General features: G+C 47.5%; 1 long non-coding RNA gene across 1 annotated transcript; it reads right to left on the bottom strand.

The window, feature by feature from the left end:
- Positions 1-1,086: 1,086 nt before the first annotated feature.
- LOC135978135 (uncharacterized) lies at positions 1,087-8,750 on the bottom strand. Its single transcript, XR_010595569.1, has 4 exons — positions 8,637-8,750; positions 3,340-3,417; positions 2,694-2,817; positions 1,087-1,204 (listed from the first exon to the last, which is right to left on the bottom strand). It is a non-coding gene; the product is annotated as an uncharacterized LOC135978135 (long non-coding RNA).
- Between the last annotated feature and the right edge of the window lie 18,169 nt (positions 8,751-26,919).

The following is a 26,919-nucleotide window of genomic DNA, read 5'->3' as shown; positions in this document are numbered from 1 at the left end:
CATCTATTATTGGGAGTGGACTACATCCACCCTGATTTATGAATTGGCCCTGTCAACACTGGTTCTCCACTTGTGAAGTAACTCCCTGCTCTCCATGTGTCAGTATATAATGCCTGCATCTGTAACTTTCACTCTATGCATCCGAAGAAGTGAGGTTTTTACTCACGAAAGCTTATGCCCAAATAAATCTGTTAGTCTTTAAGGTGCCACCAGACTCCTTGTTGTATTCCTAATATCCCCAGTTATTCTACGGGACAAAATCCCAGGGAGGGAATAAAATTCTGCCACCTTAAACTAGTGTTTTCCATGCCTAGAATTCAGATGGCACCAGGTGTATCAGACTGAACAGGTTACAAACCTCTCCGAGGCACTTACTTTCTCAACAGGGACTTCTGTTTTCTAGTAAAATGGGTAAAAGGAAAGGAGAAAACTCGAAAGAGGCTCCTGCTCACACTCACATATGTGAACCCTAATACTCTCTCAGTCCTCAAAGAGAGCTCGAGAAGGAGACTTGCTGAAGCAAAGCCACAGGGGTCTCTGAGGTTTCCCTGGCCATGCGCCCCTGTCCTGCCTCGCTGATGGCAGCATCTCTCTCTGAGGTTACCACCTCCCTAACACCTTTGACCAATATGCTGAGGTCCTGCAAAAGGCCTTTGTGATGTCACTGCCACACCCACCCATCCCCTGAAGTGCTAATATCCTGCTGCTGGCCTGACACTTTGAAGGTTTGAGCTACTCTCTGTGGATCACCCCACTCAATGCGTCTTCATTCTAGGAAGCAAGCCGGTTAGACAGTAAAACATTAGAGGCTGCTCCCAATGCTACACTCAGTGTTTCCAAAATTAATACACTTTATGGCCAGAAGAGACCTTTAGAGCATCTCATCTAACCCCCTGCATATCATAGGCTTCCTGTATAGGACAATAGTTACTTTTTGGGCACAAACATTCCAGAAAGGCATCTAGTTTCATTCAATGACTTCAAGAGATGGAGAATCCACCACTTTCCCTTTCACTGAGTGCCAGGGGGCTCCATTTCCCCTTCCACTAGCTCCCCATTTACAGTGAGCCAGAGCAGTACCTGCAACAGGGAGCGGGAGTTGCTGAAGGCCTCAGAGGCACAACCCCTGCAGTGTCTCTGGCACCTGGCGCAAGTGATGGATGATGCGGAGCTGGTGCCTCACTTTGGCCGTGACGCCCTCCTGCTGCAAGGGAATGAGAACCAGTCAGACTCAAACGCCCCGAGGAATCAGGGGGAATTAAGGGCACCTGGAATCAGCAGTATTTCCACTCAGCACCTGCCCAACACTGAGGGATGAATTCACCTCCTGAATCCCAGAATGGAGTCTTCTTGTCCTTTCTAGTAACATCCAGTGCCAATCCCCCTCCTTCTAGGGTGAGCTCCTGCTACCTCCCGCTCAGTGTCCTTGACAGCTGTTCCACCTCCAAACCACAGCTTAAGTCATCAGAAACCTCTTCTAGACCCCCACCAAGGTTGGGCTGGGAGGCGGGTCTAGCAGTGGGGGCAGGAGGGATTCTGGCATCAGTGAAGTGGGTTGCGGGGAGGTTGAGATCTTGCCCAAGTCATCCGAGACACTAACGCTAAGCCACAGGATGGCAGCATCTAGTGTCTGTGGAGTCCAAGCACTATTTCAACCATACAGTTTTGGATCAACTCCCAACAAGGGGAGGTGAAGAGCACCCCCAGCAACACACACACAAACACACCCACCCACCACTCCTGGTGGTGGGAGGGGAACAGGAGAAAGGACAAAAGAAGTAAGAGATGAAGAGAAAGGAAGGAGGGATGGAGGAAAAGGTAAAGCGAAAAGAACAAACCTTAATGTCCCCAGTGATTCTAAGGGGCAAAATCCCAGGGAGGGAATAAAATTCTGCCACCTTAAACTAGTGTTTTCCATGCCTAGAATTCAGCTGGCACGAGATAGATCAGACTGAGCAGGTTCCAAAACCTCTTGGAGGCTCTTACCTTCTCAACAGGGACGTCTCTTTTCTAGTAAAATCAGTTAAAGGAAAGGAGAAAACTGGAAAGAGGCTCCTGCTCGCACTCACATACGTGAACCCTAATACTCTCTCAGTCCTCAAAGAGAGACCTCGAGAAGGAGACTTGCTGAAGCAAAGCCACAGGGGTCTCTGAGGTTTCCCTGGCCCTGCCCCCTGTCCTGCCTGGCTCATGTCAGCATCTCTCTCTGAGGTCACCACTTCCCTAACACCTTTGACCAGTACGCTGAGGTCCTTGAAAAAGCCTTTGTGATATCACTGCCACACCCAACCAAACCCTAAAGTGCTCATGTCCTGCTGTTGGCCTGACACTTTGAAGGTTTGAGCTACTCTCTGTGGATCATCCCAAAAAATCCATCTTCATTCTAAGAAGCAAGCTGGCTAGACAGTAAAATATCAGAGGCTGCTCCCAATGCTACACTCAGTGTTTCCAAAATTAGTAGACTTTATGGCCACAAGAGACCTTTAGAGCATCTCATCTAACCCCCTCCATATCATAGGCTTCCAGTATAGTATAATAGTTACTTTTTGGGCACACACATTCCAGAAAGGCATCTAGTCTTCATTCAATGACATCAAGAGATGGAGAATCCACCACTTTCCCTTTCAGTGAGTGCCAGGGAGCTCCATTGCCCCTTCCTCTAGCTACCAATTTACAGTCAGCCAGAGCAGTACCTGCAGCAGGGAGCGGGAGTTGCTCAAGGCCTCAGAGGCACAACCCCTGCAATGTCTCTGGCACCTGGCGCAAGTGCCGGATGATGCGGAGATAGTGAATCGCTTTGGCCGTGACGTCCTCCTGCTATAAGGGAACGAGAACCTGTCAGAGACTCAAACGCCCCGAGGAATCAGGGGGAATTAAGGGCACCTGGAACCAGCAGTATTTCCACCCAGCACCTGCCCACCACTGAGGGATGAATTCACCTCCTGAACCCCAGAATGGAATCTTCTTGTCCTTTCTAGTAACCTCCAGTGCCAACCCCCCTCCTTGTAGGGTGAGCTCCTGCTACCTCCCCCTCAGTGCCCTTGACAGCTGTTCCACCTCCAAACCACACCTCAAGTTATCAGAACCCTCTTCTCCACCCCCACCCAGGTTGGGCAGGAGGCGGCTCTAGCAGGGGGGGCAGGAGGGATTCTGGCAGCAGTGAAGTGGGTTGTGGGGAGGTTGAGATCTTGCCCCAAGTCATCCCAGAAACTAATGATAAGCCACACGATGGCAGCATCTAGTGTCAGTGGAGTCCAAGCACTATTTAAACCCCACAGTTTTCGATCAACTTTCCACAACGGGAGGTGAAGAGCACCCCCCAGCAACACACACACACACCTGCAGTGTCTCACGCAGCTGGCGCAAGTGCCAGATGATGTGGAGCTGGTGCATCGCTTGGGCCGTGACATCCTCCTGCTGCAAGGGAACGGGAACCTGTCAGAGACTCAAACGCCCCGAAGAATCAGGGGGTATTAAGGGCACCTGGAACCAGCAGCATTTCCACCCAGCACCTGCCCACCACTGAGGGATGAATTCACCTCCTCAACCCCAGAATGGAGTCTTCTTGTCCTTTCTAGTAACCTCCAGTGCCAACCCCACTCCTTGTAGGGTGAGCTCCTGCTACCTCCCCCTCAGTGCCCTTGACAGCTGTTCCACCTCCAAACCACAGCTCAAGTTATCAGAACCCTCTTCTCCACCCCCACCCAGGTTGGGAAGGGAGGCGGCTCTAGCAGTTGCGGTTGAAAAGGATTCTAAAAGGAGCAGGTAAGAACCCCTTGATAATCCTTCATGTAGGAACAAATGACACGGCTAGGTTCTCGTTAGAGAGGATCAAGGGAGATTATGCCAGGCTGGGGAAGACGCTCAAGGAGATAGAGGCTCAGATTATCTTTAGTGGGATTCTGCCCGTTCCAAGGGAAGGGCAGCAAAGGGCTGATAGGATTGTGAGAATAAATAGTTGGCTAAGGGAGTGGTGCTATAAGGAGGGCTTTGGGATGTATGGCCACTGGGAGGCTTTCGGGGACAGACACCTGTTCTCGCGGGATGGGCTTCACCTAAGTAGGGAAGGAAATAGACTTCTGGGAGGGAGGCTAGCTCATCTTATCAAAAGAGCTTTAAACTAGGAAGTTTGGGGAGACGGTTGGGAGATGCACAGTTAATCTCCACGCCAGATTACAGTATGGAGAAGGTGAGTAAAATGAGAGGAGACATAGCCGGGGAGATGAGATTGGACATAGGAAGGACAGGGGGGACGGACACAAGGAGGCCCGCAACATATAGTGCTACTAATGGGAGACAGGCTAAACGACATACATTAGGGTGTCTATACACCAATGCCAGAAGCCTAGGTAATAAAATGGAGGAATTGGAGCTCTTGGTCCAAGAGCTGAAACCAGATATCGTAGGAATAACAGAAACGTGGTGGAATGGCAGTCACGACTGGAACACAGGTATGGAGGGGTATGCGCTGTTTAGGAAAGACCGGAACAAAGGTAAAGGTGGGGGGGTGGCATTGTATGTCAATAGTGAAATAAGCTGTAAAGAAATAATAGTTGATGGATTAGACAATACTGAGTCCATCTGGGCAATACTCACACTGGGTAATAGGACTACTAGAGCCTCTCCGGGGATAGTGCTTGGAGTGTGCTATAGACCGCCGGGATCAACCCAGGATATGGATAAGGAACTATTTAATGTGTTTAGAGAAGTAATTACTAATAGAAACTGTGTAATTATGGGGGACTTTAACTTCCCGGATATAGATTGGGGAACAAACGCTAGTAGCAATAATAGGGCTCAGATGTTCCTAGATGTGCTTGCTGATCAATTCCTCCATCAAGTGGTAGCTGAACCGACGAGGGGGGAGGCCATTTTAGATTTGATTCTGGTAAGTAGTGAGGACCTCGTTGAGGAAGTGGTAGTAGGGGACAATTTGGGCTCCAGTGATCATGAGCTAATTCGGTTTAAAATACATGGAAGGAGTAACAGAATTAAGTCAAAGATTAGGGTTTATAATTTTAAAAAGGCCAATTTTAACAAATTAAGGGGACTGGTAAGGGAAGTGGATTGGGCAAACATATTAATGAATTTAAAGGCAGAAGAAGCCTGGGATTACTTTAAGTTAAAGATGCATGAGCTGTCAGAGGCCTGTATTCCAAAAAAGGGAAAAAGATTACTAAGCAAGAGATTTAGACCGAGCTGGATGAGCGACCGACTCAAAGGGGTGATTAGGAAAAAACAGAAAGCGTACAAAGAGTGGAAGAGGGGAGGGATCAGTAAGGAAATGTACCTAAGTGAAGTCAGAGAATGTAGAGATAGAGTGAGAAAGGCCAAAGGCCGTGTAGAGTTGGACCTAGCGAGGGGAATTAAAAGCAATAGTAAGAGGTTTTACAGCCACATAAATAGGAAGAAAGCAAAGAAGGAAGAAGTGGGACCGCTGAAGACTATTGCCGGAGAGGAGATTAAAGACAATCTAGGCATGGCGCAATATCTCAATGAATATTTTGCATCGGTGTTTAATGAGGCCAATGAAGGGATTAGGGATACTAGCACCACTACAGAGGGGCGTTCAGGATGGGGGATTACCGTATCCGAGGTAGAAACAAAACTTGAACACCTTAATGAGGCTAAGTCGGGAGGACCGGACGATCTTCATCCGAGAATATTGAAGGAATTGGCGCGGGAAATAGCAGGCCCGTTAGCGATAATATTTAATGAATCTGTAAACTCGGGGGTGGTTCCGTTAGACTGGAGAATAGCTAATGTGGTTCCTATTTTCAAGAAAGGGAAAAAAAGTGATCCGGGTAACTACAGACCTGTTAGTTTAACATCTGTAGTGTGCAAGGTGTTAGAGAAAATTCTGAAAGAGAAACTAGTTGAGGACCTGGAGATTAGTGGCAATTGCGATAAATTACAACATGGTTTTACGAAGGGCAGATCGTGCCAAACGAATCTGATCTCCTTCTTTGAGAAAGTAACGGATTTATTAGATAAGGGAAATGCGGTGGACCTAATATACCTGGATTTCAGTAAAGCGTTTGATACTGTACCCCATGAGGAATTATTGGTTAAACTGAAAAACATGGGGATCGATATGAAAATCCAGAGGTGGATAAGGAATTGGTTAATGGGGAGAATGCAGCGGGTCGTATTAAAGGGTGAACTGTCAGGTTGGAGGGAGGTTACTAGTGGAGTGCCTCAAGGTTCGGTTTTGGGACCCATCTTATTTAATCTATTTATAACTGACCTCGGAACCGATTGCAGGAGTGGGCTGATAAAGTTTGCGGATGATACGAAGGTGGGAGGCGTTGTAAATTCGGAAGAGGATAGGGATATCCTGCAGGGAGACTTGAATGAGCTTGTGAATTGGAGTATCAGAAATAGGATGAAATTTAATAGTGAAAAGTGTAAGGTGATGCATTTGGGGATGACTAATAACAATTTTAGTTACAAGATGGGGACGCATTGGTTAGAAGTAATGGAAGAGGAGAAGGACCTAGGGGTCCTTGTAGCCCGCAGGATGACTATGAGTCGACAATGTGACGTGGCGGTGAAAAAAGCCAATGCTGTCTTGGGATGCATTAGGCGAGGTATATCTAGTAGGGATAAGGAGGTCTTGCTTCCGTTGTACAAGGCGCTGGTGAGACCTCATTTGGAATACTGTGTGCAGTTCTGGTCTCCCATGTTTAAAAAAGACGAACTCAAACTGGAACGGGTGCAGAGAAGGGCCACTAGGATGATCAGAGGAATGGAAAACCTGTCGTATGAAAGGAGACTAGAGGAGCTTGGGTTGTTTAGTCTGACAAAGCGAAGGCTGAGAGGGGATATGATTGCTATCTTTAAATATATTAGAGGGATTAATACAAGGGAGGGAGAAGAATTATTCCAGCTTAGTACTAACGTGGATACAAGAACGAATGGATATAAACTGGCCGTGGGGAAGTTCAGGCTTTAAATTAGACGAAGGTTTCTGACCATCAGAGGGGTGAAATATTGGAATGGCATTCCGAGGGAAACGGTGGGGGCGAGGGACCTGTCTGGTTTTTTAAGATTAAGTTAGATAAGTTTATGGAGGGAATGGTTTAATGGTAAAACATAGTAGTAAAGAAAACCAAGCAATGGTAGGTAAATAGCATAATGGCTAACAGGGATCAGGATGGAGACTCTTGCCTATATGCTCGGGGTCTTACTGATAGCCATATTTGGGGTCGGGAAGGAATTTTCCTCCAGGGCAGATTGGCTGAGCCTCTGGAAGTTTTTCGCCTTCTTCCGCAGCATGGGGCAGGGATCTCTAGCAGGAGGGTCTCTGCCGATTGAAGTCACTAGTAACAGGATTGGGGACTTCAGCAGCAGAGTCCAGGGAACGGGTAGGGACGGTTTTATGCCCTGCAGCATGCAGGGGGTCAGACCAGATGATCATAATGGTCCCTTCTGACCTTAAAGTCTATGAGTCTATGAGTCTATGAGCAGGGGGGGCAGGACGGATTCTGCCAGAAGTGAAGTGTGTTGCGGGGAGGTTGAGATCTTGCCCCAAGTCATCCCAGACACTAATGCTAAGCCACAGGATGGCAGCATCTAGTGTCAGTGGAGTCCAAGCACTATTTCAACCCCACAGTTTTCGATCAACTTCCCACAAGGGGAGGTGAAGAGCACCCCCAGCAACACACACACACACACACACACACACACACACACACCACCACTGGTGGTGGGAGGGGAACAGGAGAAAGGACAAAAGAAGTAAGAGATGAAGAGAAAGGAAGGAGGGATGGAGGAAAAGGTAAAACAAAAAGGACAAACCCTAATATCCCCAGTGATTCCACGGGACAAAATCCCAGGGAGGGAATAAAATTCTGCCACCTTGAACTAGTGTTTTCAATGCCTAGAATTCAGCTGGCACTAGGTGGATCAGACTGAACAGGTTACAAACCTCTCCGAGGCTCTTACCTTCTGAACAGGGATGTCTGCTTTCTAGTAAAATCAGTAAAAGGAAAGGAGAAAATGCGAAAGAGGTTCCTCTTCGCACACACCTACGTGAACCCTAATACTCTCTCAAAGAGAGACCTCGAGAAGGAGACTTGCTGAAGCAAAGCCACAGGGGTCTCTGAGTTTTCCTTGGCCCTGCACCCCTGTCCTGCCTGGCTGATGTCAGCATCTCTCTCTGAGGTCACAACCTTCCCACCACCTTTGACCAATAAGCTGAGGTCCTGCAAAAGGCCTTTGTGATGTCACTGCCACACCCACCCATCCTCTGAAGTGCTAATGTCCTGCTGCTGGCCTGACACTTTGAAGGTCTGTGGATCACCCCACTCAATGCGTCCTCATTCTAGGAAGCAAGCCGGCTAGACGGTAAAACATCAGAGGCTGCTCCCAATGCTACACTCAGTGTTTCCAAACTTAGGGGACTTTATGGCCACAAGAGACCTTTAGAGCATCTCATCTAACCCCCTGCATATCATAGGCCTCCTGTATAGTACAATAGTTACTTTTTGGGCACACACATTCCAGAAAGGCATCTAGTCTTCCTTCAATGACATCAAGAGATGGAGAATCCACCACTTTCCCTTTTAGTGTGTGCCAGGGGGCTCCATTTCCCCTTCCACTAGCTCCCCATTTACAGTGAGCCAGAGCAGTACCTGCAGCAGGGAGCGGGAGTTGCTGATGGCCTCAGAGGCACAGCCCCTGCAGTGTCTCAGGAATCTGGCGCAAGTGCCGGATGATGCAGAGCTGGTGCATCACTTTTGGCCGTGACGTCCTCCTGCTGCAAGGGAACGAGAACCTGTCAGAGACTCAAACGCCCCGAGGAATCAGCAGGAATTAAGGGCACCTGGAACCAGCACTACTTCCACCCATCACCTGCCCACCACTGAGGGATAAATTCACCTCCTGAACCCCAGAATGGAGTCTTCTTGTCCTTTCTAGTAACCTCCAGTGCCAACCCCCCTCCTTGAAGGATGTGCTCCTGCTATCTCCCCCTCAGTGCCCTTGACAGCTGTTCCACCTCCAAACCACAGCTCAAGTTATTAGTACCTTTGGACACAGACTGGCTAACCTAGTGAGGAGGACTTTAAACTAGGTTCGACGGGGACAGGTGAGCAAAGCCCACAGGTAAGTGGGGAACATGGAGACCGGGGAGATGGGTCAAAAACGAGAGGGAGTGTGGGCTATATTGTCAGAGGGAAAGGAGGGTCAGGACAAAACTGGGAGGAAAGATCAAACCAGTATCTTAGATGCCTATATACAAATGCGAGAAGTATGGGCAATAAGCAGGAAGAACTGGAAGTGCTAATAAATAAATACAACTATGACATTGTTGGCATCACTGAAACTTGGTGGGATAATACACATGATTGGAATGTTGGTGTGGATGGGTACAGCTTGCTCAGGAAGGATAGACGGGGAAAAAGGGAGGAGGTGTTGCCTTCTTTATTAAAAATGTACACACTAGGACTGAGGTAGAGATGGACATAGGAGACGGAAGTGTTGAGAGTCTCTGGGTTAGGCTAAAAGGGGTAAAAAACAAGGGAGATGTCATGCTAGGAGTCTACTACAGGCCACCTAACCAGGTGGAAGAGGTGGATGAGGCTTTTTTTAAGCAACTAACAAAATCATCCAAAGCCCAAGATTTGGTGGTGATGGGGGACTTCAACTATCCGGATATATGTTGGGAAAATAACACAGCGGGGCACAGACTATCCAACAAATTCCTGGACTGCATTGGAGACAACTTTTTATTTCAGAAGGTTGAAAAAGCTACTAGGGGGGAAGCTGTTCTAGACTTGATTTTAACAAATAGGGAGGAACTTGTTGAGAATTTGAAAGTAGAAGGCAGCCTGGGTGAAAGTGATCATGAAATCATAGAGTTTGCAATTCTAAGGAAGGGTAGAAGGGAGAACAGCAAAATAGAGACAATGGATTTCAGGAAGGCAGATTTTGGTAAGCTCAGAGAGCTGATAGGTAAGGTCCCATGGGAATCAAGACTGAGGGGAAAAACAACTGAGGAGAGTTGGCAGTTTTTCAAAGGGACACTATTAAGGGCCCAAAAGCAAGCTATTCTGCTGGTTAGGAAAGATAGAAAATGTGGCAAAAGACCACCTTGGCTTAACCATGAGATCTTGCATGATCTAAAAAATAAAAAGGAGTCATATAAAAAATGGAAACTGGGACAGATTACAAAGGATGAATATAGGCAAACAACACAGGAATGCAGGGGCAAGATTAGAAAGGCAAAGGCACAAAATGAGCTCAAACTAGCTACGGGAATAAAGGGAAACAAGAAGACTTTTTATCAATACATTAGAAGCAAGAGGAAGACCAAAGACAGGGTAGGCCCACTGCTTAGTGAAGAGGGAGAAACAGTAACAGGAAACTTGGAAATGGCGGAGATGCTTAATGACTTCTTTGTTTCGGTCTTCACCGAGAAGTCTGAAGGAATGCCTAACCTAGTGAATGCTAATGGGAAGGGGGTAGGTTTAGCAGATAAAATAAAAAAAGAACAAGTTAAAAATCACTTAGAAAAGTTAGATGCCTGCAAGTCACCCGGGCCTGATGAAATGCATCCTAGAATACTCAAGGAGCTAATAGAGGAGGTATCTGAGCCTCTAGCTATTATCTTTGGAAAATCATGGGAGACGGGAGAGATTCCAGAAGACTGGAAAAGGGCAAATATAGTGCCCATCTATAAAAAGGGAAATAAAAACAACCCAGGAAACTACAGACCCCAGTGAGTTTAACTTCTGTGCCAGGGAAGATAATGGAGCAAGTAATTAAGGAAATCATCTGCAAACACTTGGAAGGTGGTAAGGTGATAGGGAACAGCCAGCATGGATTTGTGAAGAACAAATCATGTCAAACCAATCTGATAGCTTTCTTTGATAGGATAACGAGCCTTGTGGATAAGGGTGAGGCTGTGGATGTGGTATACCTAGACTTTAGTAAGGCATTTGATACGGTCTCGCATGATATTCTTATTGATAAACTAGGCAAATACAATTTAGATGGGGCTACTATAAGGTGGGGGGATAACTGGCTGGATAACCGTACTCAGAGAGTTGTTATTAATAGTTCCCAATCCTGCTGGAAAGGCATAACGAGTGGGGTATCGCAGGGGTCTGTTTTGGGACCGGCGCTGTTCAATATCTTCATCAACGACTTAGATATTGGCATAGAAAGTACGCTTATTAAGTTTGCGGATGATACCAAACTGGGAGGGATTGCAACTGCTTTGGAGGACAGGGTCATAATTCAAAATGATCTGGACAAATTGGAGAAATGGTCTGAGTTAAACAGGATGAAGTTTAACAAAGACAAATGCAAAGTGCTCCACTTAGGAAGGAACAATCAGTTTCACACATACAGAATGGGAAGAGACTGTCTAGGAAGGAGTACGGCAGAAAGGGATCTAGGGGTTATAGTGGACCACAAGCTAAATATGAGTCAACAGTGTGATGCTGTTGCAAAAAAAGCAAACCTGATTCTGGGATGTATTAACAGGTGTGTTGTGAGCAAGACACGAGAAGTCATTCTTCCGCTCTACTCTGCTCTGGTTAGGCCTCAGCTGGAGTATTGTGTCCAGTTCTGGGCACCGCATTTTAAAAAAGATGTGGAGAAATTGGAAAGGGTCCAGAGAAGAGCAACAAGAATGATTAAAGGTCTTGAGAACATGACCTATGAAGGAAGGCTGAAAGAATTGGCTTTGTTTAGTTTGGAAAAGAGAAGACTGAGAGGAGACATGATAGCAGTTTTCAGGTATTTAAAAGGGTGTCATAAGGAGGAGGGAGAAAACTTGTTCACCTTAGCCTCTAAGGATAGAACCAGAAGCAATGGGTTTAAAGTGCAGCAAGGGAGGTCTAGGTTGGACATTAGGAAAAAGTTCCTAACTGTCAGGGTGGTTAAACACTGGAATAAATTGCCGAGGGAGGTTGTGGAATCTCCATCTCTTGAGATATTTAAGAGTAGGTTAGATAAATGTCTATCAGGGATGGTCTAGATGGTATTTGGTCCTGCCAGGCGGGCAGGGGACTGGACTCGATGACCTCTCGAGGTCCCTTCCAGTCCGATAATCTATGAATGTATGAAAAAAACACTGTTCTCCACCCCCACCCAGGTTGGCCAGGAGGCGGCTCTAGCAGGTGGAGCAGGAGGGATTCTGGCAGCAGTGAAGTGGGTTGCGGGGAAGTTGAGATCTTGACCCAAGTCATCCCAGACACTAATGCTAAGCCACAGGATGGCAGCATCTAGTGTCAGTGGAGTCCAAACACTATTTCAACCCCACAGTTTTCGAGGAACAGGAGAAAGGACAAAAGAAGTAAGAGATGAAGAGAAAGGAAGGAGGGATGGAGGAAAAGGTAAAACAAAAAGGACAAACCCTAATGTCCCCAGTGATTCTACGGCACAAAATCCAAGGGATGGAATAAAATTCTGCCATCTTAAACTACTGTTTTCCATGCCTAGAATTCAGCTGGCACCACGTGGATCAGACTGAGCAGCTGCCAAAACCTCTTGGAGGCTCTTACCTTCTAAACAGGGACGTCTGTTTTCTAGTAAAATCAGTAAAAGGAAAGGAGAAAACTCGAAAGAGGCTCCTGCACGCACTCACGTACGTGAACCCTAATACTCTCTCAGTCCTCAAAGAAAGACCCCGAGAAGGAGACTTGCTGAAGCAAAGCCACAGGGGTCTCTGAGGTTTCCCTGGCCCTGTGCTCCCGTCCTGCCAGGCTGATGTCAGCATCTCTCTCTGAGGTCACCACCTACCTAACACATTTGACCAATAAGCTGACATCCTGCAAAAGGCCTTTGTGATGTCACTGCCACACCCAACCAAACCCTCAAGTGCTAATGTCCTGCTGCTGGCCTGACACTTTGAAGGTTTGAGGTTGTCATAACTATAAAGGGAAGGGTAACAGCTGTCCTGTGTACAGTACTATAAAATCCTCCTGGCCAGAGACTCCAAAATCCTTTTCCCTCTAAAGGGTTAAGAAGCTCAGGTAACCTGGCTGGCATCTGACCTAAAGGACCAATAAGGGGACAAGATACTTTCAAATCTTGGGGAGGGGAAGGCTTTTGTTTGTGTTCTTTGTTTGTGTGGGTGTTCGCCCTCGGGACTGAGAGGGACCAGACATCAATCCAGGTTCTCCACATCTTTCTAAACAAGTCTCTCCTATTTCAAACAAGGCGTGTTAGTTTTCCTTTGTTTTCTCAACTTGTAAATGTACCTTTTACTAGAGTGTTTATCTTTGTTTGCTGTACTTTGAACCTAAGACTAGAGGGGAGTCCTCTGAGCTCTTTAAGTTTGATTACCCTGTAAGGTTAATTTCCATACTGATTTTACAGAGATGATTTTTACCTTTTTCTTTAATTAAAAGCCTTATTTTTAAGAACCGGATTGATTTTTCCTTGTTTTAAGATCCAAGGAGTTTGGATCTTGATTCACCAGGAGTTGGTGGGAGGAAGGAGGGGAATGGTTAATTTCTCCTTCTTTTAGATCCAAGGGGGTTGGATCTGTATTCACCAGAAGTTGGTGGGAGGAAGGAGGGGGGATGGTTTATTTCTCCTTGTTTTAAGATCCAAGGGGTTCGGATCTGTATTCACCAGGGAATTGCTGAAAGGTTTCTCAAGGCTACCCAGGGGAGGAAATTAGCCTTGGGATGGTGGTTAAGCTTAGAAGTTTTCATGCAGGCCCCTACATTTGTACCCTAAACTTCAAAGTGGGGATACAGCCTTGACACAGGTACTCTCTGTGGATCACCCCACTCAATGCATATTCATTCTAGGAAGCAAGCCGGCTAGACAGTAAAACATCAGAGTCTGCTCCCAATACTACACTCAGTGTTTCCAAAATTTGTAGACTTTATGGCCACAAGAGACCTTTAGAGCATCTCATCTAAGCCCCTGCATATCATAGGCCTCCTGTATAGTACAATAGTTACTTTTTGGGCACACACATTCCAGAAAGGCATCTAGTCTTCATTCAATGACATCGAGAGATGGAGAATCCACCACTTTCCCTTTTAGTGAGTGCCAGGGGGCTCCATTTCCCCTTCCACTAGCTCGCCATTTACAGGGAGACAGAGCAGTACCTGCAGCAGAGAGCGGGAGTTGCTGAAGGCCTCAGAGGCGCAGCCCCTGCAGTGTCTCAGGCACCTGGCGCAAGTGCCGGATGATGCGGGTGCATCACTTTGGCCGTGACGTCCTCCTCCTGCAAGGGAACGAGAACCTGTCAGAGACTCAAACGCCCCGAGGAATCAGGGGGAATTAAGGGCACCTGGAACCAGCAGTATTTAAACTGACTACCTGCCCACCACTGAGGGATGAATTCACCTCCTGAACCCCAGAATGGAGTCTTCTTGTCCTTTCTAGTAACCTCCAGTGCCAACCCACCACCTTGTAGGGTGAGCTCCTGCTACCTCCCGCTCAGTACCCTTGACAGCTGTTCTACCTCCAAACCACAGCTCAAGTTATCAGAACCCTCTTCTCCACCCCAACCCAGGTTGCGCAGGGAGGCGGCCCTAGCAGGGGGGGCAGGAGCGATTCTGCCAGCAGTGAAGTGGGTTGCGGGGAAGTTGAGATCTTGCCCCAAGTTGTCCCAGACACTAATGCTAAGCCACAGGATGGCAGCATCTAGTGTCAGTGGAGTCCAAGCACTATTTGAACCCGACAGATTTGGATCAACTTCCCACAAGGGGAGGTGAAGAGCACCCCCAGCAACACACACACCACTCCTGGAGGCGGGAGGGGAACAAGAGAAAGGACAAAAGAAGTAAGAGATGAAGAGAAAGGAAGGAGGGATGGAGGAAAAGGTAAAACGAAAAGGACAAACCCTAGTGTCCCCAGTGATTCCACGGGACAAAATTCCAGGGAGGGAAGAAAATTCTGCCACCTTAAACTACTGTTTTCCATGCCGAGAATTCAGCTGGCACCAGATGGATCAGACTGAGCAGGTTCCAAAACCTCTTGGAGGCTCTTACCTTCTAATTTTCAAGTAAAATCAGTAAAAGGAAAGGAGAAAACTCGAAAGAGGCTCCTGCTCGCACTCACATACGTCAACCCTAACACTCTCTCAGTCCTCAAAAAGAAACCTCGAGAAGGAGACTTGCTGAAGCAAAGCCACAGGGGTCTCTGAGGTTTCCCTGGTCGTAAGCCCCTGTCCTGCCTCGCTGATGGCAGCATCTCTCTCTGAGGTCACCACCTCCCTAACACCTTTGACCAGTACGCTGAGGTCCTACAAAAGACCTTTGTGATATCACTGCCACCAATCAAACCCTTAAGTGCTAGTGTCCTGCTGCTGGCCTGACACTATGAAGGTTTGAGCTACTCTCTGTGGATCACCCCACTCAATGCGTCTTCATTCTAGGAAGCAAGTGGGCTAGACAGTAAAACATCAGAGGCTGCTCCCAATGCTACACTCAGTGTTTCCAAAATTAGTAGACTTTATGGCCACAAGAGACCTTTAGAGCATCTAATCTAAGCCCCTGCATATCATAGGCTTCCTGTATAGTACAATAGTTACTCTTTGGGCACACACATTCCAGAAAGGCATCTAGTCTTCATTCAATGACATCAAGAGATGGAGAATCCACCACTTTCCCTTTTAGTGAGTGCCAGGGGGTTCCATTTCCCCTTCCACTAGCACCCCATTTACAGTGAGCCAGAGCAGTACCTGCAGCAGGGAGTGGGAGCTGCTGATGTCCACAGAGGCACAGCCCTTGCAGTGTCAACTTCCCACAAGGGGAGGTGAAGAGCACCCCCAGCAACACACACAAACACACACACCACTCCTGGTGGTGGGAGGGGAACAAGAGAAAGCAAGGAGGGATGGAGGAAAAGGTAAAATGAAAAGGACAAACCCTAATGTCCCCAGTGATTCTACGGCACAAAATCCCAGGTGGGCTATAAAATTCTGCCACCTTGAACTAGTGTTTTCCAGGCCTAGAATTCAGCTGGCAACAGATGGATCAGACTGCAGACTGAGCAGGTTAAAAACCTCTCCAAGGTTCTTACCTTCTCAACAGGCACGTCTGTTTTCTAGTAAAATCAATAAAAGGAGAAACTCGAAAGAGGTTCCTCCTCGCACTCACATACTTGAACCCTAATACTCTCTGAGTCGTAAAAAGGGAGACCTCGAGAAGGACACTTGCTAAAGCAAAGCCAAAGGGGTCTCTGAGGTTTCCCTGGCCCTGCGCTCCTGTCCTGCCTGGCTGATGTCAGCATCTCTCTCTCAGGTAACCACCTCCCTAACACCTTTGACCCATAGGCTGAGGTCCAGGATAAGGCCTTTGTGATATCACTGCCACACCCAACCAAACCCTAAAGTGCTAATGTCCTGCTACTGGCCTGACACTTTGAAGGTTTGAGCTACTCTCTGTGGATCACCCCACTCAATGCATCCTCATTCTAGGAAGCAAGCGGGCTAGACAGTAAAACATCAGAGGCTGCTCCCAATGCTACACTCAGTGTTTCCAAAATTAGTAGACTTTATGGTCAGAAGAGACCTTTAGAGCATCTAATCTAACCCGCTGCATATCATAGGCTTACTGTATAGTACAATAGTTACTCTTTGGGCACACACATTCCAGAAAGGCATCTAGTCTTCATTCAATGACATCAAGAGATGGAGAATCCACCACTTTCCCTTTTAGTGAGGGCCAGAGGGCTCCATTTCCCCTTCCACTAGCTCCCCATTTACAGTGAGCCAGAGCAGTACCTGCAGCAGGGAGCGGGAGTTGCTGAAGGCCTCAGAGGAACAGCCCATGCAGTGTCTCAGGCACCTGGCACAAGTGCCGGATGATGCGGAGCTGGTGCATCACTTTGGCCGTGACGTCCTCCTGCTGCAAGGGAACGAGAACCTGTCAGAAACTCAAAGGTCCAGAGGAATCAGGGGGAATTAAGGGCACCTGGAACCAGCAGTATTTCCACCCACCACCTGCCCACCGCTGAGGGATGAATTCACCTCCTGAACCCCAGAATGGAGTCTTCTTGTCCTTTCTAGTATCCTCCAGTGCCAACCCCCCTCCTTGTAGGATTAGCTCCTGCTACCTCCCCCTCAGTGTTCTTCACAGCTGTTCCACCTCCAAACCAAACCTCAAGTTATCAGAACCCTCTTCTGCACCCCCAACCAGGTTGGGCATCGAGGCGGCTCTAGCGGGGGGGCAGGAGGGATTCTGCCAGAAGTGAAGTGGGTTGAGGGGAGGTTGAGATCTTGCCCCAAGTCATCCCAGACACTAATGCTAAGCCACAGAATGGCAGCATCTAGTGTCAGTGGAGTCCAAGCACTATTTCAACCATACAGTTTTGGATCAACTCCCAACAAGGGGAGGTGAAGAGCACCCCCAGCAACACACACACACACACACATATACCACTCCTGGTGGTGGGAGGGGAACAAGAGAAAGGACAAAAGAAGTAAGAGATAAAGAGAAAGGAAGGAGGGATGGAGGAAAAGGTAAAACGAAAAGGACAAACCCTAATGTCCCCAGTGATTCTACCAGACAAAATTACAGGGAGGGATTAAAATTCTGCCACCTTGAAGTAGTGTTTTCCATGCCTAGAATTCAGCTGGCACCAGATGGATCAGACTGAGCAGGTTCCAAAACCTCTTGGAGGCTCTTACTTTCTAAACAGGGATGTCTGTTTTCTAGTAAAATCAGTAAAAGGAAAGGAGACAACTCGAAAGAGGCTCCTGCTCTCACTCAAATACGTGAATCCTAATCCTCTCTCAGTCCTCAAGAGAAACCTCGAGAAGGAGACTTGCTGAAGCAAAGCCACAGGGGTCTCTGAGGTTTCCCTGGCCATGCGCCCCTGTCCTGCCTCGCTGATGGCAGCATCTCTCTCTGAGGTTACCACCTCCCTAACACCTTTGACCAATATGCTGAGGTCCTGCAAAAGACCTTTGTGATATCACTGCCACCAATCAAACCCTTAAGTGCTAATGTCCTGCTGCTGGCCTGACACTATGAAGGTTTGAGCTACTCTCTGTGGATCACCCCACTCAATGCGTCTTCATTCTAGGAAGCAAGTGGGCTAGACAGTAAAACATCAGAGGCTGCTCCCAATGCTACACTCAGTGTTTCCAAAATTAGTAGACTTTATGGTCAGAAGAGACCTTTAGAGCATCTAATCTAACCCGCTGCATATCATAGGCTTCCTGTATAGTACAATAGTTACTCTTTGGGCACACACATTCCAGAAAGGCATCTAGTCTTCATTCAATGACATCAAGAGATGGAGAATCCACCACTTTCCCTTTTAGTGAGGGCCAGGGGGCTCCATTTCCCCTTCCACTAGCTCCCCATTTACAGTGAGCCAGAGCAGTACCTGCAGCAGGGAGCGGGAGTTGCTGAAGGCCTCAGAGGAAGAGCCCCTGCAGTGTCTCAGGCACCTGGCGCAAGTGCCGGATGATGCGGAGCTGGTGCATCACTTTGGCCGTGACGTCCTCCTGCTGCAAGGGAACGAGAACCTGTCAGAGACTCAAAGGCCGCGAGGAATCAGGGGGAGTTAAGGGCACCTGGAACCAGCAGTATTTCCACCCACCACCTGCCCACCGCTGAGGGATGAATTCACCTCCTGAACCCCAGAATGGAGTCTTCTTGTCCTTTCTAGTATCCTCCAGTGCCAACCCCCCTCCTTGTAGGATTAGCTCCTGCTACCTCCCCCTCAGTGTTCTGCACAGCTGTTCCACCTCCAAACCAAACCTCAAGTTATCAGAACCCTCTTCTGCACCCCCAACCAGGTTGGGCATCGAGGCGGCTCTAGCGGGGGGGCAGGAGGGATTCTGCCAGAAGTGAAGTGGGTTGAGGGGAGGTTGAGATCTTGCCCCAAGTCATCCCAGACACTAATGCTAAGCCACAGGATGGCAGCATCTAGTGTCAGTGGAGTCCAAGCACTATTTCAACCATACAGTTTTGGATGAACTCCCCACAAGGGGAGGTGAAGAACACCCCCAGCAAAACACACACAAACACACACACACACACACACCACTCCTGGTGGTGAAAGGGGAACAGGAGAAAGGACAAAAGTAGTAAGAGATGAAGAGAAAGGAAGGAGGGATGGAGGAAAAGGTAAAACGAAAAGGACAGACCCTAATGTCCCCAGTGATTCTACGGGACAAAATCCCAGGGAGGGAATAAAATTCTGCCATCTTAAACTACTGTTTTCCATGCCTAGAATTCAGCTGGCACCAGATGGATCAGACTGAGCAGGTTCCAAAACCTCTTGGAGGCTCTTACCTTCTAAATAGGGACGTCTGTTTTCTAGTAAAATCCGTCAAAGGAAAGGAGAAAACTCGAAAGAGGCTCCTGCTCACACTCACATACGTCAACCCTAACACTCTCTCAGTCCTCAAAGAGAGACCTCGAGAAGGAGACTTGCTGAAGCAAAGCCACAGGGGTCTCTGAGGTTTCCCTGGCCCTGTGCTCCTGTCCTGCCAGGCTGATGTCAGCATCTCTCTCGGAGGTCACCACCTCCCTAACACCTTTGACCAATAGGCTGACGTCCTGCAAAAGGCCTTTGTGATATCACTGCCACACCCTCCCTTCCCCGGAAGTGCTAATGTCCTGCTCCTGGCCTGACACTTTGAAGGTTTCAGCTACTCTCTGTGGATCACCCCACTCAATGCCTGTTCATTCTAGGAAGCAAGCCGGCTAGATGGTAAAACATCAGAGGCTGCTCCCTATGCTACACTCAGTGTTTCCAAAATTAGGGGACTTTATGGCCAGAAGAGACCTTCAGAGCATCTCATCTAACCCCTTGCAAACCATAGGCTTGCTGTATAGTACAATAGTTACTTTTTGGGCACACACATTGCAGAAAGGCATCTAGTCTTCCTTCAATGACATCAAGAGATGGAGAATCCACCACTTTCCCTTTTAGTGAGTGCCAGGGGGCTCCATTTCCCCTTCCACTAGCTCCCCATTTACAGTGAGCCAGAGCAGTACCTGCAGCAGGGAGCGGGAGTTGCTGATGGCCTCAGAGGCACAGCCCCTGCAGTGTCTCAGGAATCTGGCGCAAGTGCCGGATGATGCGGAGCTGGTGCATCACTTTTGGCCGTGACGTCCTCTGCTGCAAGGGAACGAGAACCTGTCAGAGACTCAAACGCCCCGAGGAATCAGCGGGAATTAAGGGCACCTGGAACCAGCACTACTTCCACCCATCACCTGCCCACCACTGAGGGATAAATTCACCTCCTGAACCCCAGAATGGAGTCTTCTTGTCCTTTCTAGTAACCTCCAGTGCCAACCCCCCTCCTTGAAGGATGAGCTCCTGCTATTTCCCCCTCAGTGCCCTTGACAGCTGTTCCACCTCCAAACCACAGCTCAAGTTATTAGTACCTTTGGACACAGACTGGCTAACCTAGTGAGGAGGGCTTTAAACTAGGTTCGACGGGGACAGGTGAGCAAAGCCCACAGGTAAGTGGGGAACATGGAGACCGGGGAGATGGGTCAAAAACGAGAGGGAGTGTGGGCTATATTGTCAGAGGGAAAGGAGGGTCAGGACAAAACTGGGAGGAAAGATCAAACCAGTATCTTAGATGTCTATATACAAATGCGAGAAGTATGGGGAATAAGCAGGAAGAACTGGAAGTGCTAATAAATAAATACAACTATGACATTGTTGGCATTACTGAAACTTGGTGGGATAATACACATGATTGGAATGTTGGTGTGGATGGGTACAGCTTGCTCAGGAAGGATAGACAGGGGAAAAAGGGAGGAGGTGTTGCCTTGTATATTAAAAATGTACACACTTGGACTGAGGTAGAGATGGACATAGGAGACGGAAGTGTTGAGAGTCTCTGGGTTAGGCTAAAAGGGGTAAAAAACAAGGGAGATGTCATGCTAGGAGTCTACTACAGGCCACCTAACCAGGTGGAAGAGGTGGATGAGGCTTTTTTTAAGCAACTAACAAAATCATCCAAAGCCCAAGATTTGGTGGTGATGGGGGACTTCAACTATCCGGCTATATGTTGGGAAAATAACACAGCGGGGCACAGACTATCCAACAAATTCCTGGACTGCATTGGAGACAACTTTTTATTTCAGAAGGTTGAAAAAGCTACTGGGGGGAAGCTGTTCTAGACTTGATTTTAACAAATAGGGAGGAACTCGTTGAGAATTTGAAAGTAGAAGGCAGCCTGGGTGAAAGTGATCATGAAATCATAGAGTTTGCAATTCTAAGGAAGGGTAGAAGGGAGAACAGCAAAATAGAGACAATGGATTTCAGGAAGGCAGATTTTGGTAAGCTCAGAGAGCTGATAGGTAAGGTCCCATGGGAATCAAGACTGAGGGGAAAAACAACTGAGGAGAGTTGGCAGTTTTTCAAAGGGACACTATTAAGGGCCCAAAAGCAAGCTATTCCGCTGGTTAGGAAAGATAGAAAATGTGGCAAAAGACCACCTTGGCTTAACCATGAGATCTTGCATGATCTAAAAAATAAAAAGGAGTCATATAAAAAATGGAAACTGGGACAGATTACAAAGGATGAATATAGGCAAACAACACAGGAATGCAGGGGCAAGATTAGAAAGGCAAAGGCACAAAATGAGCTCAAACTAGCTACGGGAATAAAGGGAAACAAGAAGACTTTTTATCAATACATTAGAAGCAAGAGGAAGACCAAAGACAGGGTAGGCCCACTGCTTAGTGAAGAGGGAGAAACAGTAACAGGAAACTTGGAAATGGCGGAGATGCTTAATGACTTCTTTGTTTCGGTCTTCACCGAGAAGTCTGAAGGAATGCCTAACATAGTGAATGCTAATGGGAAGGGGGTAGGTTTAGCAGATAAAATAAAAAAAGAACAAGTTAAAAATCACTTAGAAAAGTTAGATGCCTGCAAGTCACCCGGGCCTGATGAAATGCATCCTAGAATACTCAAGGAGCTAATAGAGGAGGTATCTGAGCCTCTAGCTATTATCTTTGGAAAATCATGGGAGACGGGAGAGATTCCAGAAGACTGGAAAAGGGCAAATATAGTGCCCATCTATAAAAAGGGAAATAAAAACAACCCAGGAAACTACAGACCCCAGTGAGTTTAACTTCTGTGCCAGGGAAGATAATGGAGCAAGTAATTAAGGAAATCATCTGCAAACACTTGGAAGGTGGTAAGGTGATAGGGAACAGCCAGCATGGATTTGTGAAGAACAAATCATGTCAAACCAATCTGATAACTTTCTTTGATAGGATAACGAGCCTTGTGGATAAGGGTGAGGCTGTGGATGTGGTATACCTAGACCTTAGTAAGGCATTTGATACGGTCTCGCATGATATTTTTATTGATAAACTAGGCAAATACAATTTAGATGGGGCTACTATAAGGTGGGTGCATAACTGGCTGGATAACCGTACTCAGAGAGTTGTTATTAATAGTTCCCAATCCTGCTGGAAAGCCATAACGAGTGGGGTATCGCAGGGGTCTGTTTTGGGACCGGCGCTGTTCAATATCTTCATCAACGACTTAGATATTGGCATAGAAAGTACGCTTATTAAGTTTGCGGATGATACCAAACTGGGAGGGATTGCAACTGCTTTGGAGGACAGGGTCATAATTCAAAATGATCTGGACAAATTGGAGAAATGGTCTGAGTTAAACAGGATGAAGTTTAACAAAGACAAATGCAAAGTGCTCCACTTAGGAAGGAACAATCAGTTTCACACATACAGAATGGGAAGAGACTGTCTAGGAAGGAGTACGGCAGAAAGGGATCTAGGGGTTATAGTGGACCACAAGCTAAATATGAGTCAACAGTGTGATGCTGTTGCAAAAAAAGCAAACCTGATTCTGGGATGTATTAACAGGTGTGTTGTGAGCAAGACACGAGAAGTCATTCTTCCGCTCTACTCTGCTCTGGTTAGGCCTCAGCTGGAGTATTGTGTCCAGTTCTGGGCACCGCATTTTAAAAAAGATGTGGAGAAATTGGAAAGGGTCCAGAGAAGAGCAACAAGAATGATTAAAGGTCTTGAGAACATGACCTATGAAGGAAGGCTGAAAGAATTGGCTTTGTTTAGTTTGGAAAAGAGAAGACTGAGAGGAGACATGATAGCAGTTTTCAGGTATTTAAAAGGGTGTCATAAGGAGGAGGGAGAAAACTTGTTCACCTTAGCCTCTAAGGATAGAACCAGAAGCAATGGGTTTAAAGTGCAGCAAGGGAGGTCTAGGTTGGACATTAGGAAAAAGTTCCTAACTGTCAGGGTGGTTAAACACTGGAATAAATTGCCGAGGGAGGTTGTGGAATCTCCATCTCTTGAGATATTTAAGAGTAGGTTAGATAAATGTCTATCAGGGATGGTCTAGATGGTATTTGGTCCTGCCAGGCGGGCAGGGGACTGGACTCGATGACCTCTCGAGGTCCCTTCCAGTCCGATAATCTATGAATGTATGAAAAAAACACTGTTCTCCAACCCCACCCAGGTTGGCCAGGAGGCGGCTCTAGCAGGTGGGGCAGGAGGGATTCTGGCAGCAGTGAAGTGGGTTGCGGGGAAGTTGAGATCTTGACCCAAGTCATCCCAGACACTAATGCTAAGCCACAGGATGGCAGCATCTAGTGTCAGTGGAGTCCAAACCTATTTCAACCCCACAGTTTTCGAGGAACAGGAGAAAGGACAAAAGAAGTAAGAGATGAAGAGAAAGGAAGGAGGGATGGAGGAAAAGGTAAAACAAAAAGGAGAAACCCTAATGTCCCCAATGATTCTACGGCACAAAATCCAAGGGATGGAATAAAATTCTGCCATCTTAAACTACTGTTTTCCATGCCTAGAATTCAGCTGGCACCACGTGGATCAGACTGAGCAGCTGCCAAAACCTCTTGGAGGCTCTTACCTTCTAAACAGGGACGTCTGTTTTCTAGTAAAATCAGTAAAAGGAAAGGAGAAAACTCGAAAGAGGCTCCTGCACGCACTCACGTACGTGAACCCTAATACTCTCTCAGTCCTCAAAGAAAGACCCCGAGAAGGAGACTTGCTGAAGCAAAGCCACAGGGGTCTCTGAGGTTTCCCTGGCCCTGTGCTCCCGTCCTGCCAGGCTGATGTCAGCATCTCTCTCTGAGGTCACCACCTCCCTAACACATTTGACCAATAAGCTGACATCCTGCAAAAGGCCTTTGTGATGTCACTGCCACACCCAACCAAACCCTGAAGTGCTAATGTCCTGCTGCTGGCCTGACACTTTGAAGGTTTGAGGTTGTCATAACTATAAAGGGAAGGGTAACAGCTGTCCTGTGTACAGTACTATAAAATCCTCCTGGCCAGAGACTCCAAAATCCTTTTCCCTCTAAAGGGTTAAGAAGCTCAGGTAACCTGGCTGGCATCTGACCTAAAGGACCAATAAGGGGACAAGATACTTTCAAATCTTGGGGAGGGGAAGGCTTTTGTTTGTGTTCTTTGTTTGTGTGGGTGTTCGCCCTCGGGACTGAGAGGGACCAGACATCAATCCAGGTTCTCCACATCTTTCTAAACAAGTCTCTCCTATTTCAAACAAGGCGTGTTAGTTTTCCTTTGTTTTCTCAACTTGTAAATGTACCTTTTCCTAGAGTGTTTATCTTTGTTTGCTGTACTTTGAACCTAAGACTAGAGGGGAGTCCTCTGAGCTCTTTAAGTTTGATTACCCTGTAAGGTTAATTTCCATACTGATTTTACAGAGATGATTTTTACCTTTTTCTTTAATTAAAAGCCTTATTTTTAAGAACCGGATTGATTTTTCCTTGTTTTAAGATCCAAGGAGTTTGGATCTTGATTCACCAGGAGTTGGTGGGAGGAAGGAGGGGAATGGTTAATTTCTCCTTCTTTTAGATCCAAGGGGGTTGGATCTGTATTCACCAGAAGTTGGTGGGAGGAAGGAGGGGGGATGGTTTATTTCTCCTTGTTTTAAGATCCAAGGGGTTTGGATCTGTATTCACCAGGGAATTGCTGAAAGGTTTCTCAAGGCTACCCAGGGGAGGAAATTAGCCTTGGGATGGTGGTTAAGCTTAGAAGTTTTCATGCAGGCCCCTACATTTGTACCCTAAACTTCAAAGTGGGGATACAGCCTTGACACAGGTACTCTCTGTGGATCACCCCACTCAATGCGTCTTCATTCTAGGAAGCAAGCCGGCTAGACAGTAAAACATCAGAGGCTGCTCCCAATACTACACTCAGTGTTTCCAAAATTTGTAGACTTTATGGCCACAAGAGACCTTTAGAGCATCTCATCTAAGCCCCTGCATATCATAGGCCTCCTGTATAGTACAATAGTTACTTTTTGGGCACACACATTCCAGAAAGGCATCTAGTCTTCATTCAATGACATCGAGAGATGGAGAATCCACCACTTTCCCTTTTAGTGAGTGCCAGGGGGCTCCATTTCCCCTTCCACTAGCTCGCCATTTACAGGGAGACAGAGCAGTACCTGCAGCAGAGAGCGGGAGTTGCTGAAGGCCTCAGAGGCGCAGCCCCTGCAGTGTCTCAGGCACCTGGCGCAAGTGCCGGATGATGCGGGTGCATCACTTTGGCCGTGACGTCCTCCTCCTGCAAGGGAACGAGAACCTGTCAGAGACTCAAACGCCCCGAGGAATCAGGGGGAATTAAGGGCACCTGGAACCAGCAGTATTTAAACTGACTACCTGCCCACCACTGAGGGATGAATTCACCTCCTGAACCCCAGAATGGAGTCTTCTTGTCCTTTCTAGTAACCTCCAGTGCCAACCCACCACCTTGTAGGGTGAGCTCCTGCTACCTCCCCCTCAGTACCCTTGACAGCTGTTCTACCTCCAAACCACAGCTCAAGTTATCAGAACCCTCTTCTCCACCCCAACCCAGGTTGCGCAGGGAGGCGGCCCTAGCAGGGGGGGCAGGAACGATTCTGCCAGCAGTGAAGTGGGTTGCGGGGAAGTTGAGATCTTGCCCCAAGTTGTCCCAGACACTAATGCTAAGCCACAGGATGGCAGCATCTAGTGTCAGTGGAGTCCAAGCACTATTTGAACCCGACAGATTTGGATCAACTTCCCACAAGGGGAGGTGAAGAGCACCCCCAGCAACACACACACCACTCCTGGAGGTGGGAGGGGAACAAGAGAAAGGACAAAAGAAGTAAGAGATGAAGAGAAAGGAAGGAGGGATGGAGGAAAAGGTAAAACGAAAAGGACAAACCCTAGTGTCCCCAGTGATTCCACGGGACAAAATTCCAGGGAGGGAAGAAAATTCTGCCACCTTAAACTACTGTTTTCCATGCCGAGAATTCAGCTGGCACCAGATGGATCAGACTGAGCAGGTTCCAAAACCTCTTGGAGGCTCTTACCTTCTAATTTTCAAGTAAAATCAGTAAAAGGAAAGGAGAAAACTCGAAAGAGGCTCCTGCTCGCACTCACATACGTCAACCCTAACACTCTCTCAGTCCTCAAAAAGAAACCTCGAGAAGGAGACTTGCTGAAGCAAAGCCACAGGGGTCTCTGAGGTTTCCCTGGTCGTAAGCCCCTGTCCTCCCTGGCTGAAGACAGCATCTCTCTCTGAGGTCACCACCTCCCTAACACCTTTGACCAGTACGCTGAGGTCCTTGAAAAAGCCTTTGTGATATCACTGCCACACCCAACCAAACCCTAAAGTGCTCATGTCCTGCTGCTGGCCTGACACTTTGAAGGTTTGAGCTACGCTCTGTGGATCACACCACAAAATTCGTCTTCATTCTAGGAAGCAAGCTAGCTAGACAGTAAAACATCAGAGGCTGCTCCCAATGCTACACTCAGTGTTTCCAAAATTAGTAGACTTTATGGTCAGAAGAGACCTTTAGAGCATCTCATCTAACCCCCTCCATATCATAGGCTTCCAGTATAGTACAATAGTTACTTTTTGGGCACACACATTCCAGAAAGGCATCTAGTCTTCCTTCAATGACATCAAGAGATGGAGAATCCACCACTTTCCCTTTTAGTGAGGGCCAGGGGGCTCCATTTCCCCT

The sequence above is a fragment of the Chrysemys picta genome, unplaced genomic scaffold (assembly GCF_011386835.1).
Source record: "Chrysemys picta bellii isolate R12L10 unplaced genomic scaffold, ASM1138683v2 scaf137, whole genome shotgun sequence".
In the NCBI taxonomy this organism is placed as follows: domain Eukaryota; kingdom Metazoa; phylum Chordata; order Testudines; family Emydidae; genus Chrysemys; species Chrysemys picta.
The sequence above is the reverse complement of the archived record's forward strand: the minus strand, read 5'-3'. Positions and strand labels throughout refer to the sequence as shown.